General features: G+C 35.8%; 1 protein-coding gene across 2 annotated transcripts in view; it reads right to left on the bottom strand.

Moving 5' to 3' along the window:
- Positions 1–490, bottom strand: part of MOS (MOS proto-oncogene, serine/threonine kinase) — a 5,340-nt gene extending 4,850 nt beyond the window's left edge. Inside the window, exon 1 of one of the 2 annotated variants that reach the window (XM_023530051.1) lies at positions 35–490. The gene's annotated coding sequence lies outside the window, so the exon portion shown is untranslated. The remainder of the gene's footprint in view (positions 1–34) is intronic. The other variant, XM_011359169.2, reaches the window with a different exon arrangement.
- Between the last annotated feature and the right edge of the window lie 12,574 nt (positions 491–13,064).

Below are 13,064 nucleotides of genomic sequence, written 5' to 3' on the forward strand. Positions count from 1 at the left end.
GGGGGCTCATGAGGGGCTTTCGCTGTCCGGATACCCAAGTTACTGGAGTTGAGCGGCTTCTGTTCAAGCAGTCCGAACAACGCCATCGCCGCCTCCCCTACAGCGCCATCGCCGCCTCCCCTGCACGACATATGGCTCCCGAGGCCTCTTTGGCCCTGGAATCTGTACACGTCTCATCCGGAACTGCGGTGGCGTGGGCCTGGGCCTGCGCTGCCAGGGGGGCCGAGAAACACGTGGACTAGGCCGTCACCACCCCCCAAGCGATATGCCTAAAGTCGAACTGCGCCATGTTGCACGGTTTCCTGACCCTTCTGCGTACACAGGATTTCATTTTCACTTCATTTCGATTCAGAAACATCACGTAACTGCTCGGAGATGTTTTTGAAAAGCCTTTAAAGTCCATGTCGTTACAACAACGAAGAACCCCACTCGCGAGGCCCCGCCTCGGAGCGCTATGGCCACGTCAGCGCATGCGCACTGAGTGACCACCACGTCAGCACAGAGACTGTTTGCCAGTATCTCAGGTTACAGCCCAGTTTCATAATGTTAACATGAGTGAATACGCATATTCGAGTTTTTGAAGTGTTTTATTACTATTTACAAGGATGAACTAAGATTGAAAACTCACTTTCGCTTTTTTTAGAACTAAAAAACTACGATATAAATGAATACATGTACTGTAGTGAGAAACAAAGATTGTAGTATAGAGTCAAACTTGAAAAATATTTTTTTACTGAAGTAGGATTATACTGTTGATATGATTCTGAAATTCAAATTTTATACATACCAATATGTCATGTACTTATTTCCATGTCAGTACAGTACATATAGTGCTGCTTTAGTTTTTGTAACATAATATGGTCAGGCAGATCCAAGTTTTGTGGGGCCTAAAGTTTATACAGATTGGAGGACTCTCCTTAAGAAAAAAGTCTAAAAAATTAGAATGGAAGTGAATATTATTTAGATGAGAAATCACAACGAATTACAAAAGAGATGGTTGCATATATACAATAACATGTTATGCAACCATTAAAAAAATGAAATCTTGCCATTAGTAACCTAGATGGACTTTCAGGGCACTATGGTAAGTGTAAGAAGTTAGGCAGAAAAAGATAAATACTATATGATCTCTTTTATATGTGGAACTTAAAAAATAAAAACACCAGCAAGCAATGCAGAGAACAGACGGGTGTTTACCAGAAGTAGGGGCTGGGGTGTGGGCAAAATGAGTGAAGAGAGTCAAAAGGTACAAACTTCCAGTTACAAAATAAAGGCATTGATATAATGCACAGCACGGCAACTACAGTTAATAATGCCATATGGCATATTTGAAAGCTGCTGAGAGTAAATCTTAAAGGCTCTTATCACGAGAAAAAAATTCTGTAACTATGTATGGTGATGGATATTAACTAGACTTACTGTGGTGATCATTTTGCAAGACACACAGCTATCAAATCACGTTGTACACTTGAAATTATGATAGTTATATGTCAATAATACTTTCATAAAAAATGACCAATTTAAACAAATTATTGAATTATACACTTTAAATCAGAGATAGAGGCCATCACTCTAATAGGTCAAATTCTCTTATATGTTACAAGTGTATAAAGTCCAAAATATGCAGAGATTCTTACTTGACATACAGATATTAACACTGGATCACATGGATCATGTCCCTGAGTGGGACCTGCACACACTCTCTGCTTCGTTTGTCCATTCACAAAGTTTGGTTGCTCTTATCTGGAATGATCATTTGAATTTTGACTCTTAAGATACATTAATATATGTTTACTTCTGTAATCTTTAACTTCTAACTTCTCTGTCTATAACAACGGAATTTTAAGAAATGCAGATGCCTTTCAAACTGGTTTTAAAAACCTTTTGAGCTAAATACTATCTTAAAATTTTTTTCATATTTTTAAGACCACAAAATGTTCATAGATATTTGAAATTGTATCTGATTGAAATTTGGCACTCTAGAATGACTTTGCCCAATGTATGGTCACAACTTATAGAATCATTCTACTGGCATCCTCTTTTGAGCCACAAAATGCTTTTTAATTATGTATTTAATATTTACTAAATTTTTTATTTTTCACTGATAAAGTAAGTGAATCAAAATAACATGTTCGTAAAAAGATTCAAAAGTAATACAGGCTAGTCAATTCACCATCTTTACTCAACCTTATGGTAATTTTTCTCCTGTTTACTATTATGGACTCATGGCTTTCCATAGAGTCAATGTGATTTAACCGAGCACAATAATTATTGTCTTTTATAGCATTTGTATTCTTTTGACACAGTCCCATTAATCTGGCAGTTGGTAAATAATAAATGATATTAAAGCCTTTAATTTTTTCTTCTCTTTTTTTAGCTTCCTTTTATACTATATAACATTTTTTTACCAAATTAATATTATCATATTATACCAAAGTTTAGAATGTATTAAACCAAATTATTTGCTAGGTTGGTTTTGTTATAATTCAGTACCAGAATCTTTATTTTTTTTCTCCAGGAGGATTTTAAGGAGGTATGTAGTATCTTAGAATTCTATATTATTAAGAAAGGATGGTATGTTACTCCAAGGTTTCTGAGAAGCAGATGACAAGACAGGATTAGAAATGCAAGAGAATTACTAGAAGAAACATCCAAGGAAAAATGTGAAGGGCATTGGGGGCAGCTAGGAAGCTGTGAGACCATGACACAGGTCTAACCCTTCTGAAGGACAGAGAGAAGGAAGGAAGGCTGGGTGGAAGAGTCCAAGCCTGCAGTGTAATTCTAGGAAGGTTAAATATGGCTGATGAGTCCTCAAGTCAAAGTTGCCCATTAGAGGAATGGGCTGGCTTTAATGTCCATGCTACACACAGTCACTGATTGGGAATAGCCCTGGGAAGCATAGCTTCAGTGCGAACATTATGATAAATTTCAGAGTGCAGCTCTGGGGCCATCCACCAATACTTTCTGTATTCAGAGATCTGAGAGGCATATTTTCATAGTCACCACAGATGCAAATATTATAAGCTTTAAAGATTTTGACTGAGAGCCTCTCTACTTGGGTCAAAATTCTGCTGTCACTTGGTACATAATAGTTATTACCCTATTTTAAAAGATTTTTATTAAAATATAGCAAACATACAGTATTAGTTTCAGGTGTACATCATAGTTATTCAACATTTATATACCTAAAGAAGTGATCACTATGATAAGTCCAGCAATCATCTGACACCGTACAACACTATCACAATATTATTGACCATATTTCCTATGCTGTACACCACATCCCCATGACTTACTTGTTTTATACTTGGAGGTTTGAATCTCTTAGTCCCCTTCATGGTCCCCCCATTTTGATTTTTCAATTACAGTTGACATTCAATATTGTTTTATCTTAGTTTCAGATGTGCAGCATAATGGTTAGATATTTATATAATCTCCCTGACTAGTCTAGTATCCATCTGGCACTATACATAGTTATTACATTATTACTGACTATAGTCCCCATGACTATTTTGTAACTACCGATTTGTACGTACTTTTAATCCCTTCATCTTTTTCACCCTGCCCCCCCCAATTCTCCCTCCCATCTGGCAACCATCAGCTTGACTTCTGTATCTAAATGCCTCTTTCTGTTTTATTTTGTTCTTTAGATTCCACATATAAGTGAGATAATATAGTATTTGTCTTTCTCTATCTGACCTATTTCACTTAGCATAATACCTTACAGGTCCATCCATGTTGTCACAAATGGTAAGATTTCATTCTTTTTTATGGCTGAGTAATATTCCTGTGTGTGTGTGTGTGTGTGTGTGTGTGTGTGTATCACAATTTCTTTATCCTATTATCTACTGATGGACACTTAGGTTACTTTCATATCTTGGCTATTGTAAATAGTGCTACAATGAGCATAGGGGTGCATATATTTTTTCAAATTAGTATTTTGGATTTTTTTGTTATTATCCTATTTTTAAATACAGTATAGAATTCCAATTTTTAAGAAGCCTTTGGATGAGTTATGTTTCATTTTGATCTCAAGACTATGTTTTAAAAAATAGATGTATTTGCTTAAAACCCATTCCTACAATTTTAGCTTCATATAAATACAGTTGACTCTTGAAGAACATGAAGGTTAGGGGCACTGATCCCTGCACAGTTGAAAATCTACGTATAACTTTTGACTGTCATAGAACTTAGTTGTCCCTGTGTATCTGCAGAGGGTTGGTTCCAGGACTCCCCTGCAAACACTAAAATCAATGGATGCTCAAGCCCCTGCATAAGATGGTGGAGATCAATGCGTACTATCAGCCCTCCACACCTGTGGACTCCCAACTGCAGATCGAAACAGTACAGGTATTTATTGAAAAAAATCCACATGTAAGTGGACCCACCCAGTTCAAACCCATGTTGTTCAAGAGTCAACTGTACATATATACATTCAACCAAAGGAGTAAACACAAAGCCATACATGTAGTAGAAGCAATAGAACACATGGAAGCTCCCAAGCAGATTGTCCTCGACACCTACAGCACCTCAATTCCTTTTTGGAAGTAAGGCAATTTTTTAATTGGTAAAAAGAGAATTGTTTACAGATGTGTGTGTGTGTGCGCGTGTGTGTGTGTGTGTGTTTGTGTGTGTGTGTGTGTATCTGGAAGGATGGATGGGTGTGTGGGTGGATGGATGGATGGATAGATGATAGAGAGATAGAGAGGTAGAGAGATGATGGATGATAGAGACAGAGATGATAGAGTATATATATAAAACTGTAAGCAATTCTCATTGATTAAAAAATTGACTTAATGCCTCTTAATAGACTAAGACTTGTAAAATATATCTGCAGGACTTTTTAATATATCTATATAAAATATACAGTGTATTTTCTCAATGCCTCTTATTAGAGTACGACTTTTAAAATTTGAAATACAAACAATTCCTTTCTCACCTGGCCTTCTGAAGTTTAGACTTTATTGAGGAGAGATTTATTTCATTTTCACTTTTTCTAAAATACTCAAATTATTCTACTTTTAATGGACAAAAATATTTTAATTATTTCTAGGGTGTGGCTCATTAACAGCTTTAGGATTTCAGTGCTGATTCTTTAAGGCTTTATGTTATGTGAGATTAAGAAGCAAATTATAGTGAAGCTCCCAGCACCCCTGGCCTGCATCTTTGGAAATGAAACATCAGGAAACTTGGTGGAACTGCACATGAAGTGATTTTAGGTGACTCTGAAGGAGGGGAAACCCACTTATTAGAAGGTCTCTAGCTCTTGTTGAGATGGGAAGACTGGGGTACAGTCTCAGTGAGTCGTACTTAGGTAGGAAATAGAGAGAGAATCTTCTAGAGGATTTCCCTCAATGTTTTTCTCAACATCTTTAATGAAGTCTTGGCCCCTTTCTCTGCAACTTATGTCAGAGCCTCAGCTTATCTTTCTGTGCATACCATGGTAAATTCTCTGGTTTTCTTTTGAATATTTTAGGGTATCGTAGTCCTAAGATCCATAAAGGGGAAATTAAAATTTGAGGTTGTCTCTAGTATATCTATTGCAGATTTTAGAGACCAGTCACTGCAATGGTCCAGCACTGAGGAAAGCTGGAAATGTCTTCCTAACATTTCAACATGGTGGTGCCCATGCTAGGTCAGTCTATCCTGGAGAAGACAACAGGATATTAAAATCTTTTATTGACTGTTACAGGAAAAATATAAGGGTGTGTGTGTGTGTGTGTGTGTGTGTGTGCGCGCGCGCGCGCGAGAGAGAGAGAGACAGAGAGAGAGAGAGAGAGAGAGAGAGAAATAGAGGCTAGATGAAAAGATTTAATATGTGATTCTTACCTGAGACTAGAGGCTGCTGAACTCAATAAAGTACTGCAGTCAAAACATGGCAACTCAGGACAACAAAGAACAAGTGAGGAGAGGAAGACAAGAGCTTTACAAATGTCAAGACAAGAGCTTTACAAACGTCAAGTGACTCATCCTACAGTCTCTTTTGCTGAGCTCAGGTTGCAACAAATTCTGCTGACCATGCCAAATTCTTATGGAAATAAAGATCACAGTCACAAACTTTAAGACCCTGTCATTTACTTCTAATCTGTACACAGAAAGAAGAAATAGAGCAGCATACACACACAATGGCATAGTTCCCTGATCTTAGAATCTTTAAATTTTGCTTGCTCTTTTAATCACCTTGTAGAACAACTATGAGGAACTTAATTTAGTAACTTCAGCAACCCATTATTCGGATAACTCAGAACATTTTTGAGAATTATTTGTGTGTGCAGGGGTCTCCTGTGAAACAGTGAAGTGCGTGGGAGGGGGAACCTGTATCATATGAGAGTTGCAGGTGCTTCTAAGAGGGATGAGTAGAATCTTCATCTAAGGATTCACTGGATCCTCAACTCAGGATACCAGTGAACACTTATACGTTTTTTTATTCACAGAAACATTCGATTTAGCCTTTTGTATTTATTAGATCACTATTGTATAATTTTTATGTCCATGGACCAAACAACTGGAGGCTGATTTGGGGTTTATATATCCAAATTATCATTGACACATTTTAAAAACCATTAAGTTACCAAAAAAGAATAGCTTGGTCCCTTCTACAATTGAGTGTAGCCCTACATGACCCAGCTCTTGCCGAAAGACAATGTCCAATTATATGACCAGATGTTATTAATAACTTGAATCCATATTGATCCCTACATTCAGCACAGCCCAAGGAGGGTGGGTGGTAGCTATGTAATAATTTGTCCCAGATAACCCCCTAGAAGATAGCAGACATTCTGTAACTTGTGTCATTTTTCCACCCAAAGGAATAGTGTTGAGTTAGCACATTAGCAAGTGTTGATCCAGGGGAAGCAGAATCATGACTACAAATTTGAACAACAGCTAGAGTCAGAAAAAGCCATGTCTTTGGTCTTAGGATGGACCAGCCTACAGGTCGATTTTGTTAACTTTTTAAGCTTCCTGCTATCCCATTATGGAGAAAGATAGCACATGACCTTTTGGCTTCCCTTGTGGAAAGCAGGCACCTGGATATACTATTTCAACCAGACCATGCAATATTGGGGAAGAAATAATTTCTCAAAAGGAAACCAACATGTTAGGGAGGACTGGATATTGTGCAGCCAAAAGGTAACAAATATTGTCTAAGCTCATCAGGGTACCTCTCTCTGGCAAAAAACCAGGGCAAGAAGGGGGAAGTGGAGGTGTAAACTACCCCAGTGTATCTAATTCCTATATTCAGCTATGATCATTTTCAGTCCTCTAGGACCCCCCTGGTATTTCGTGTTTATAGTTTGGGTGGAGAAGAGAATTCCAAAGACTCCTGCTCTTCCATGTCCTAATAACAGCTCCTTCCAAAGGTTCTCTCCACCCATTGAAACTTTTCAAGAATAGTTGCTTTCTTTTTTCCTTTTCTTTTTTTTTCTTTTTTTCTTTTCTTTTCTTTTTTTCAGGACCATAATATACCAATTCTTATGTCACTCCTTGGAAGGGGGATTTATCACAGGGTAATTCACCATGCCCATCTGGCCCACTTAGAGTGTTAGCACAACTCAGTCATTTTGTACTCACTTGTCTGTATGTTACAGTGCTTAAGGGGGTTCTCTTCATTTATTAGGGTCTCCAGGATAGCTAATCATTATATTCTCTTTCTCTTGGCCCTAAGGATGGGTTTAATGAGTTTCAGTTGCAGGAATTTTCTAGAGCAATGAAGAAACAGTACCTTTAGGAGAGTGCTAACCTGAGAGAGAAGCGAATACAGAATAAAGCAAAGATCTGGTAGAAGAGAGATAGAGACCTATTAACAATGTTTGAATTCTGCATGAAGCAAGATCTTCCCATGGACACCTCAATTATGTGATCCAGTAAATATAAATTACCTCTGGGGAAATGATGTGTGTTAGGAAATGGTAGGTGTGAGAATTTCCCTAAAGGTGAGTGAGATACAGCCACCCTGCCCATTGCCATTTCCCTTTGTCACCTAGGTCTGTTACCCAGAGGCGACCACTTTCAGCCTTTTAAGCCGTATATTTGGGTATTTTCCTCCTATGGTGGCATACACTTCCGTAGCTCTCCTATTCCAAAGTGGATGGTTGTTAAAGCCTGTTACATAGCTACCATCTTGGATTTTTCCTTTACTTTTATTCTTGGAATTCTCTTTGCCCTCGTTTGGTTTGGACCTACTTCTTGAATTCCATGCCTTTCTCTTGCCTGGTTTGTTATCTTGTTTTGGTGTTATCCTACAGTAACTTCCTGAGAAGGGGTACATGATAGATAATTTTGTTTGTTTTTGTCTGATAACATATTTTACTCTGAATTTGATAAATAATTTGGCTGGTCCCAACTGTATGTCGAAATTAGTTCTCCCTCACAATTTTAAAAGCAACTATTGAGATGTTCAATGACTTTTTTTCTTGGTGATTTGCATGTAACTGATCTTTGACCTGTGGAAGTTTTTAAGATAGTCTTTGAATTAGATATCTATAGTTGCATAATAAATTACCTCAAAATTTAGTGGGGTTTATATCTCACATGTATTATCTCACAATTTCTGTATAGTCAGGAATCTAGGTGCAGTTTAGGGGGTCCTCTGGCTCAGGCTCTCACAATACTGCAATCAAGTTTTCAATAGGGGCTACAGCAAGGTTTGTTGTAGTAAATATAATTTTCTTCTGCTTTCACAGACTTAGTTCTTATCAGAAACTATGCAATCTAGAAGAAAACTGAACAATCTTTAAACTGCTCAGAAGGAAAAATAGGCATCAATCTATTCTCCATCTAGCAAAAATATTGCTCAAAAATGAAGATTTTTGTTTCAGGCAAACAAAAGCTGAGGGAATTTGTTTCTTGCAGACCTGTACTATCAAAAATGTTAAAGGAAGTACATTAAGCAAACAGGAAAATGATACCAGATGGAAACCTGGACATACACAAAGGGAATAAAGATGGAAATGGTAAATATATGGCTAAATGTAAGATTCTTGTCATTTAAAATTTTTTCTTTAAAAGACAATTGAAAATAATAATAATAATGATACTTTGTTTAGTTTGTAACATATGTAGAAGTAGAAAACATGACAACAATGGCAGGAAAGAGAGGAAGGGGAGACAGAAGCATGCTGTTGTAAGTTTCACATTATAACTGAAGTGATACAATATTATGTGAAGGTCTACTATGATAAGTTAAGGATGCATATTGAAGCCTTAGAGGGACCACTAAAATAAGAAAACAAAGAAGTATATAGCTAATAAGCCAATAGTGGAGACTTCTTAAAAATCCTAAAACTTATTCAACCCAAAGTAGGCAGAAAAAGAGAAACAAAATATAGATATGACATAGAAAGCAAATAGTATGATGACAAATTTAAACTCAACTCTATCAATAGTTATATTAAAAGTAAGTGGTCTAAACACTTCAATTAAAAGGCACAGATTGTCAGACTGGATAAAATAGCAAGACCAAACCTATTTTATCTACAAGAAACCTCACCTCACTACAAAGATACATATAATATAAAAGTAAAGATGGAAAATAAAATACTATGCAAAGACTAATGAAAAGAATGCTAGAATGGCCATATTAATAACTGAAAGAAATAGACTTTAAAATAAGGAATTATTAACAGGATTTAGGAGGACACTTTAAAATGGCAAAAGAATCAAGGGAACATGATAATCCTAAATGTGTATGATAGAACTTCAAAATTAAAACAGCAAAAAAGACATAATTGAAAGAAACAGACTATCTGCAATTGTAGTTGAAAATATCAACACTCTAAGTGATTGATAAAACAAGTTGAAAAAAATTATCAAGTATACAGAAGAACTGAACAACTCTTGTATTAATCATGGTGAGAGAGAGAGAGGGAGAGGGAGAGGCAGACAGACATAAAAATGGAAGCTTGGCTAGTCCAAAATCTGCAGGGTAGGGTGACCAGCTGAAGACTCAGGGAAGAGTTACAGTTTGAGTCCAAAGGCAATCTATTGGCAGAATGCCTTCTTACTTGGGGGAGGTCAGTCTTTATTCTATTAAGGCCTGATTGGTTGGATCCCATCCACATTATGGAGGGTAATTTGCTTTGTTTAAAGTCCATCATCTTAAATGTTAATCTCATTCAAAAAACACCTCACAGAACACATCCAAAATAACATTTGACCAAATACTTGGGTACCATGGCCCAGCCAAGTGGAGACATAAAATAACTTGACCCAAAACATCCAAAATACACATTTTCAAGTGTAAATGGAACAGTCACCAAGATGAGCTATAAAACAAATCTCAATAAATTTAAAAAGATCAATATCTAATAGAGTACATTCTTACATCACAGTGAAGTTAAATTAAAAATCAGTAAGAGAAAGATATGTGGAAGATCCCTAAATATTTGGAAATTAAACAACATGCTTCTAAATAATTGATGGGTCCAGAAAGAAATCACGAGGGAAATTATAAAATAATTTTAACTGAATGAAAATGAAAACTCAACACATCAAAAATTCTGGTATGCAGATAAAGCAGTGAGTGCTTCGAGAAAAAAGTTATTGCTTAAAATGTTTACATTTAGAAAAATAGTCTAAAAATAGTGATATAACCTTCTATTTTAAACTAGAAATAGAAGAAAATCATAAAGGAAGATGGTTAATCAATAAACAAAAAACAACAGAAAAATAGCAATGAAACGAAAAGCTGTTTTATTTTTAAAAAGCAATAAAATTGATAAACCTCAAGCTAGACTGATTAAGGAAAAGAGAGATTAGATACAAATCACCAGAACTGGGAGTGAACAAGTACATATCACTACAGAGCCTAAAGACCTGACAAAGATATTAAGGAAATATTATAAACAACTTTATGCTAATACATTTGACAACTTAAGTAAAATGGACACATTCCTATAGAAAATATTTACCAAAACTGACCCACGAAGAAACAGAAAACTTGAACAATCCTATATTTACTAAAGAATTTTTATTTGTAATGAAAGATCTTCCCATAAAGAAAACTCTAGGACCATATGGCTTCATTGGTGAATTGTACCAAACATTTGAGGAAAAAAAATTATATCAATCTGCACATCGTCTTTCAGAAAATAGAGAAGGAGAAAACATTTTTCCAACTCCTTTTATGAGGACAGAATTATCCTGGTACCAAAACCAAACAAAGACATTGCAAAGAAAAGACTACAGAGCAACATCTCTCATGAACATAAACATAAATTTATTAATAAAATATTGGCAGATTAAATCCAACCATGTATAAAAAAAGAGACTACATTATAATCCAATTGGGGTTTATCTCAGGAATCTAAGGTTAAGATAATTTTAAAGGGTCAACCAATGTAAGTCGCCAAGTTACATGAATAAGAGACAAACTATATAATTATTTTAATAAATGCAAAAAAAAAGCATGTGGTAACATTTAAGCTGACTTATGATAAGTCTCAGCAAACTAATAATACAATCCCTATAGTTAACAAGATACTTAATAGTAAAAGGTTAAATTTTTTCCCCCTAAGACTGAGAACAAGACAAAGATGTCTACTTTCAACATACTGGAGGTCCCAGGCAGTGCAAAATAAGGCAAGAAAAAGAAAAGGAGGCATACATATTGGAAAGAAAGAAGTAAAACTAGTTTTAGATGAAATGATCATATACAGAGAAAATCTTAAAGAATCTACAAAAAAATTCAATAGAAATAATAAATAAATTTAGCAAAGTGGCAGGATACAAAGTCAATATACTAGCAACAATTTTACAATAATAGCTACAGAAAACATGCAGATGGAGATAAATTTAACAAACTGTGTGTAAGATTTACACACTAAAAATGACAAAACATGGCTTAGAGAAATTTAAGGAGACCTGAATAAGTGGAGAGATGTACTATGTTCGTTGATTGGAAGACTAAACCCTTAGAAGTCATTCATTGTTTATTTTTAATATAAATTTGATGTAATACTAATTAAATTTCCAGCAGTTGTTTTTAGGAATTGATCACCTGATTTTAAAACACATATATGGCAATGCGAAAGATCTAGAATAGCCAACATAACTAAAAGAGAACAAAGTTGGACAATTAGCACTATCTAATCTCAAGGAATACTATAAAGCAGAGTAATCCTAACTAATATTGGCATAGGGATGGATATATGGATCAACAGAACATGATAACAAGCTCGGAAATAGATTTACATGTGTACAGCCAATTGATTTTTTTTTTTTGACAAAGTAGTCATGATAATTCATAGATGAAAAGGCAGTATTTTGAAAAATGGTGCTGTAACAACTGGATAGCCGTATAGAAAAAATTTAACTTTGATCCTTATTTTATACAATCCACAAAAATTAAATTAAAATGAATCAGAGTCCTGAATATAAACACTAAAACTAAAATTTTTATAAGATCTCAGGCAAATATTTCTTAGATAGAACATGGAAATCATGAATCAATTCAAAAGATACCATTAAGAAAATAAAAAGGCAAATGATAGAGTGGAGAAAAAATATTGGCAATAAATATATTTGCTACCCTAGCTCTAGATATGTGTCCTTTATATGCAAAGAAACCCTCAGCTTTCATTTAGTATTTAATTGCTGACTGATCACTCCCAGACTTTTGTCATCTTTCCTCAAAGACTCCACTGTATTTAGCAATTGCCACTTGATTCTACAATTCTTAAAGTTACTATTTCCCCTATATTTGTGACGAGGTGCCTGGCAGGATACACAGTACCATCCCATCCCAGTTCACCACAGGTGAAAGTTTTGACAATTGCTCAGCTACCTTGTACCATAACCCATTTGTCTCTCTCTCTTAGTAGGGGTACTAACTGTCATGTAGAGTGGCCCAATGGCAACGGAACATTGCTGACTCAACGGGAGTGGGTTAGGTTCCCTGGGAAACAGAGTCTGATATGCAGCATGTTCACTGTGGAGTGTTCTTGGGATCAGTGGAAGTGGGATTGGGTAGAGAGACAAGCTGGGTCATGAAGCAGGCACACAATTGCTCTGGAGCTGGGGTGGTTCTTCAGTGCACCCACACTGATCAGTCACTGAATGACTGC

This window comes from Pteropus vampyrus, unplaced genomic scaffold (assembly GCF_000151845.1).
Source record: "Pteropus vampyrus isolate Shadow unplaced genomic scaffold, Pvam_2.0 Scaffold45, whole genome shotgun sequence".
Classification (NCBI taxonomy): domain Eukaryota; kingdom Metazoa; phylum Chordata; class Mammalia; order Chiroptera; family Pteropodidae; genus Pteropus; species Pteropus vampyrus.